We start from the raw sequence: 6,030 nt of genomic DNA, 5'->3' as shown, positions 1-6,030 counted from the left end.
CATACTGGGAAGAGCAGAGGAGATGGAAGCTTTTTGGCTGGAAAAACTAATTGCTTTCTAAATCCCTAGACAGGACTTGAGGATTTAGCATCCATCTCATCTCCAATTTAGGCATTCTCCTTCAACCAGCCTAAAAGCTAAAGGTGCAGCTATACAGAGAATAGCCAAGAGCTCCAGAGTAATTTGCCCTGGGGCGTGTGTGTAAATCTAAAAAATAAATGATTGAATCAGGGAGCCTGAGATTTGAGGTGGGTGGCTGTTATTTAAGACTGTCTAAGGGGGATTCAGGGTGAAAGGAGGCAGCCTGGAACTATTGTTTGTTGAGTTTGTCCAAGCCAAATCAAGACCCTTTGCTCTAATTTCCTAGCATCCAAGAGAACAAATACAGGAGTTAGCACCAGAGAGACTTCTACTTAAACGCTTAGCCCCAGAGTCAAAAACAGAGTGGGTGGCTGAGAGGGAAAAAACAGAGTTAAATATTTTCTCTGAGTAATGAAGAGTGAACTCAGGCCAGGGCTATAATTCATGGGGCCTTAGATGAATCTCCAGCTGCTTCAGCTGTCTCTGCATCTGGGAGAAGACCAGCCAAGAGCTCCAGCAGTTGTGGAAGCCAGTGGATGATGGCAGCTCAGTCATTTAACACTCGCTGGGCCTTCCCGGGGGCTTCCTGAGGCCTGTGCCTTTCTATACTTTGCCTGCTTTGCCCAAGTCTGTGCCACAGATTCCAAGAGGAGCAGATTAAATGCATCTGGGATTTTTAGGGATCTTTGGTAAGGAATGATTAAGTCCTAAAGCTCAAAACATGATAAATTTGTACATCTGTTTTCATGCTGCTGTGTAAAAACCGATTTAAGTCCTAACATGGTAGGCCAATGATTTAGAATAGCTAATCTGGGGAACTGGGAGACTCTGCTAAGTCATTTCCCTGCCCATTAAAATCTTGCCCAGATCATAGTGCTTGTCCCTCCACCCCGTTTTCCTCCTGAATTATTTATTTTCTCCTGTTTTGAAGAGGTCCTCCAGGATGCCCAATGTCACAGGTAGGCAGAAGTCACCCTGTGATGACTTTTGTGATGACTTCATCCCGTGATGAAGAAATCTGCCGGGCGCAGTGGCTCACGCCTGTAATCCCAGCACTTTGGGAGGCCGAGGCGGGCGGATCACAAGGTTAGGAGTTTGAGACCAGCCTGGCCAAGATGGTGAAACCCCGTCTCTACTAAAAATACAAAAATCAGCCAGGCGTGGTGGTGGGCACCTGTAATCCCAGCTACTTGAGAGGCTGAGGCAGAAGAATCGCTTGAACCCAGGGGGCGGAGGTTGCAGTGAGCCGAGATCGCGCCACTGCACTCTAGCCTGGGCGACAGAGCAAGACTCTGTCTCGTAAAAAAAAAAAAAAAAGGTGAAATCCAAACCTAATCCTTGCGGCTGCCTCCTTCTGGTCTCAGTGAGTTACCTTTTTGGGCTGATCTAACTGGAACCGGCTGCATCCAGCTGGCTTGACCAGGAAGTTAACACCTCCTCTGGGGACTGTCACGGAGACTGGTATAATGGGAAAGGAAGCCCTGCTTTTGATGAGTTTCCAGGCGAGTGTGGCTGCAGCCCAGTCTCGGGAAAAGGGATGAACACACAATTAGCAAAGGGCAAGCCAATTCAAATGGACTCTGCCTATGCTGGAAATGGAATGCCTATATGCCAGAGGAACTAACAAAAAAAGAGCAACCAGAGCTGTGTGAGTTAAGTCAAGGGGCTTCCTATAGGAGGTGAGGCCTGTATAGGCAGGCACGGATGAGGCTGAGAGGGCATTCTGTATGGGAGGAAAGGCTCACATAAATATCCGTGCTGAAAGAACCGCTTCTGAGCAGGAGCACTCAAGCTAATGAATTTAGCTAGGGCCAGGCTTTCAGATGAAGAGTAAGGAAAACGATTTCTTGAGATGAGTAGAGAAACTGGCTAGGTAGCCTTAGGCAAGTAACTTCCTCTCTCTGGACCTCACCTGTGGGGTGAAGGTAGTGGGCTAGGTGACTAGGGTACTGGGCTAGGTGACTGGGGTACTGGGTTAGGTGACTAGGGTACTGGGCTAGGTAACTAGGGTGGCAGGCTAAGGTTTTTGTCAGAGAGATGTAGAAATAAATAATTATGAGAGAAGTATGTCAGGCACTCGCTCTATGAGAGAGCCACATTTTCATTGTGGAGATGAAGTACGTTGTCCAATGTTTTACAGACTGTAAGTGACCAAGCTGGATTAGAATCGGGTTGATTCATTTGCTCAGTATCTTTGGAGCGCCCCTGTGAGCCCAGCACTGTGTCAGGCCCTGGGAGACATAACAGTGAACGAGACGGGGAAGGTCCTACTCTCATTTTAACGGAGGGAAGTCAGTCAAGAAAAAAACAAAGATCCAAGTGAGCAAAATAGGTTTAGACAGAGAGATAGAGGTAAATGCTAGTGGACAAGACGAAACGTGCAATCATGGTTGCGACTTGGGCCTTCTTAGATTGGGTGGCCTGGGAAGGCCCCTCTGAGGGGGCTGTACTTTGAAGAGGTGAGAGAGACCTGGAGGCTGTGAAGAGGTGAGACCTGGAGGCTGTGAAGAGGCCAGCCTAGTTGGTGAAGGACAGAAAGGCCAAACTGGGGGTCTTAGATCTGACAGATGGCCTAGACTCCTAGTCGTTCTCTGGGGGAAGAGCTGCTTTTTAAAAAATTTTCATTTTCATACCTTGACAGGGAGTTGCCTTTTATTTCTCCAGGATCTTAAGATCACAGAGGGCAGGAGAAGCGAGAACTCCATGGCGGTCGTGGAGTCCTACCATGGAAATGGGACGTGGAGTCCACGTGGAGAACCGGGAGGGGACACGCCCCAGAAAACCTCAGAAGCGGATGACAACAGTCAGCTTGGAGGGCCTAGCAGAGACTGGCAGCACTAGCAGTAGTAATGATAATAGCACATAAGAACATTAGCAGTACTATTAGATAATATTTAAGGAACTTTTAAAATATACCAAGCATTGCCAAACACTTTGAAAGTATCATGTTAACTCATTTAGTCCAGGCGGTGGGTAGAATTTGTATCCCCATCTTAATAATGAGAAGAGTGAGGCTTAGGGAGGTACAGCAATTTACCCAAGATTGCACAGCGAAGATCTGGTGGAGGCACGCACAACAGGGCCCTCTGACCATGGGCTCTTAATCACTGTACTATGTTCCCTTGCATAGGCCTCAGTCGGTCATGTCATACTTGACCTGGGCATTATCTTAGGTATTATCTAGACCACAGATTTCGGATGCAGTCCGCTGGCTGAAGACCTCTGAGCTAGGATAACCCCTTCTCTTTTGACAGACGAGTCAGAGAATCAGATCGGTGATAGAAGCGGAGTGCCAATCCTGAGTCTTACCTCTCCTCAAGTGCTCTGCATATCCCTAGATCCTCAATTCTCCGGCCAAAGTGATTGGATGGAACCACAGGCTTCCAAGAGGGGACAGTCAAGCATTAAATACGAGAATGCACATATAACTCTTGGTGCAATGTTTAGCACATACTAAGCCTGCAATACATGCTAATCCCTTTGAGCAAATCCACATGGCCAGTTTCTGTGCTCAGGGATGAGAATAGCTGGGCTGTGATTGGGGCAGGGGGAGCAATAAGTGGGCAGGGAGCTTCCTCTCTCCGGGCCTGCTATCTTGACTGACATGCTGCAGCCCTTGCCAAAACCCACGGGTCAGAATGAAAGTAAAATGTCGTTGGAAACCTTGCAATCCACCATTAAAACTGCTGGGTGTAGTAAAACAATTGCTTGCCCCAAATAAATGACTTATCATTGCTGTTGGTTGTCTGCGTTTCTCTTTAATTATAGGCCCTCTTTGAACGCTCAAACACATGGGGCCTTTGTAAACTTGAACTCCCTCTCTCACACACAGTCCTCCCGTATGCATACACTCTCTTTCATTTACAGATTATAAACACCCATCTCTCACTCATTCACATAATGAATTTCAGCTCCTTGCGTCCCAATCAAGGAGAGGCCTCGCTAGAATTATGGGCATCTGAGCCGTCTGCATGTTCCAAGGCTCCAGGGGGCGCTTCCAAGAGTGGATCCTTTATGGGGAGAAGATAATGGGCAAAAAGTGCTCTTCACTGATGGACCAGTCCCAGCCTTTTCTCTCCTTGGACAATAGAGTTCTTTACTTGAACAGCCACTTCCCTAAAAAAAAATTCCAAAACTCTCCCACATCATCCCCTTTATGCTTAAAATCATCACACACTCCCTTCTTTGTCCTCCGCTCTTGCAAATTCAACTCAGAGCCTTTTGGCTCCAGAAAGATTTCGTAGGTGTCAGGAGAGACTAGCAAAGCCTCCCTCCTCTCCTTGCCTTTCTTCCTTGTCAGAGAAAGAAGTCGATTCTGTGGAGAGGTAAGAAGGATCTTGAGGTCTAGAGCCTGAAAAACTCCTCGGGCTGTTCTCCAAACTAGATGGGAACATAAGGTGCAATTGTATCTTCTCCAGCTGATACTCACTTGGCCTCCTATGCCAGTCCCCAGTCCAGGGTTTGGTCAAGGGTCAAATGAGATGATTTCTGGAGGAAGCCTGGCCCGATTTTTCTACTGTTTGCTGGAAGACAGCCTCTTCCTCTTGTACCTGCAGCCCCAGCACCTGATCTCCACATCCCTGCCAGGCAGGTAGCTGTGTACAAGGGCTCATCCTCCTGCCCCCAATCCCAGCTCTGATTTGCTTATTCAGGTGGTGTAAATACTTCTGCCAGGACCTATTTCAAGCCGTTGTGATGTCTCTGACTGGGGAGATGCAGGGCAGCACGCCGTTTAATATTTCCCTCACATTTCCACCCCGCTCTGCTCTCTTTTCTGGGAGTTGCTGTCTCAGAGGATTGGTGGTTCTGGTGGCTCAAGACCATAAGTAATTATCAAATACTTAGGAAGCGACGGGTTTTGAGTATTTATTACCTTTTAAAAACGTACTTTGTGGCTAGGCATGGTGGCTCACGCCTGTAGTCCCAGCACCAGGAGGCCAAGGTGGGTGGATTGCTTGAGCTCAGGAGTTCAAGACCAGCCTGGGCAACACGGCGAAACCCCGTCTCTACCAAAAATACACACACACACGCACACACACACACACACACAATTGGCCTGGCGTGGTGTCGTGTGTCTGTGGTCGCAGTTACTCAGGAGACAGAGGTAGGAGGGAGGAGACCAAGGTAGGAGGATCACCTGAGGTCGGGAGTTCGAGACCAGCCTGACCAACATGGAGAAACCCTGTCTTTACTAAAAATACAAAATTAGCTGGGCGTGCTGGTGCACGCCTGTAATTCCAGCTACTCGGGAGGCTAAGGCAGGAGAATAGCTTGAACCCGGAAGGTGGAGTTTGCGGTGAGCCGAGATCGTGCCATTGCACTCCAGCCTGGGCAACAAGAGCAAAACTCCGTCTCCAAAAAAAAAAAAAAGTATATATATATATAATTTGCTTATATAAGTATATATCTATATATAATTTGTTTAATTGTAAGTGTGTTTAGTTTAATTTTTAATAATGTCCGTGATTAACAGCTGGCTGGCAAGATTCCTGAGAACTGAAGAGTTTGCCCCAGCCCATCCAGCACACCGTGGGCCCAGGGCAGACCTTGGGGCTAGGCGGTCCTGGGTTCCAGAGGGCTCCCATGCCCCTGTCCTATTGCTCTTCTGGCAATAGGACATTTACAGGGGAGAGTTCTTGATTCTGGGTCTTTTAGGGGACTCTGTGATTAAGAAACAGCAGGGATGAGGTGGGCCTGGGGACGGGTCAGTGAAGGGTCTTCATTCCTAGCTGCTGACCCGGTCTGCCTTGAGATAAAGGCTAAGACGCAAAGAGTGGACGATGTCCGCGGGGGCAGAAGCGACTGAGGCGTCGGGACAGTGGGGCATAACCGAGAGCAAAACGCGAACCGAGACTTCAGCGCCGGTTTCTCGGGCCAGCCCACGCCTCCTGCCTCAGCTCAACGCCACTCCCTCCCCGCCAAGTGGCTCTCCGCTCTGGAGGCGGGACC

This window comes from Nomascus leucogenys, chromosome 15, assembly GCF_006542625.1.
Source record: "Nomascus leucogenys isolate Asia chromosome 15, Asia_NLE_v1, whole genome shotgun sequence".
NCBI classification, from domain to species: domain Eukaryota; kingdom Metazoa; phylum Chordata; class Mammalia; order Primates; family Hylobatidae; genus Nomascus; species Nomascus leucogenys.
This window is presented reverse-complemented; position numbering follows the sequence as displayed.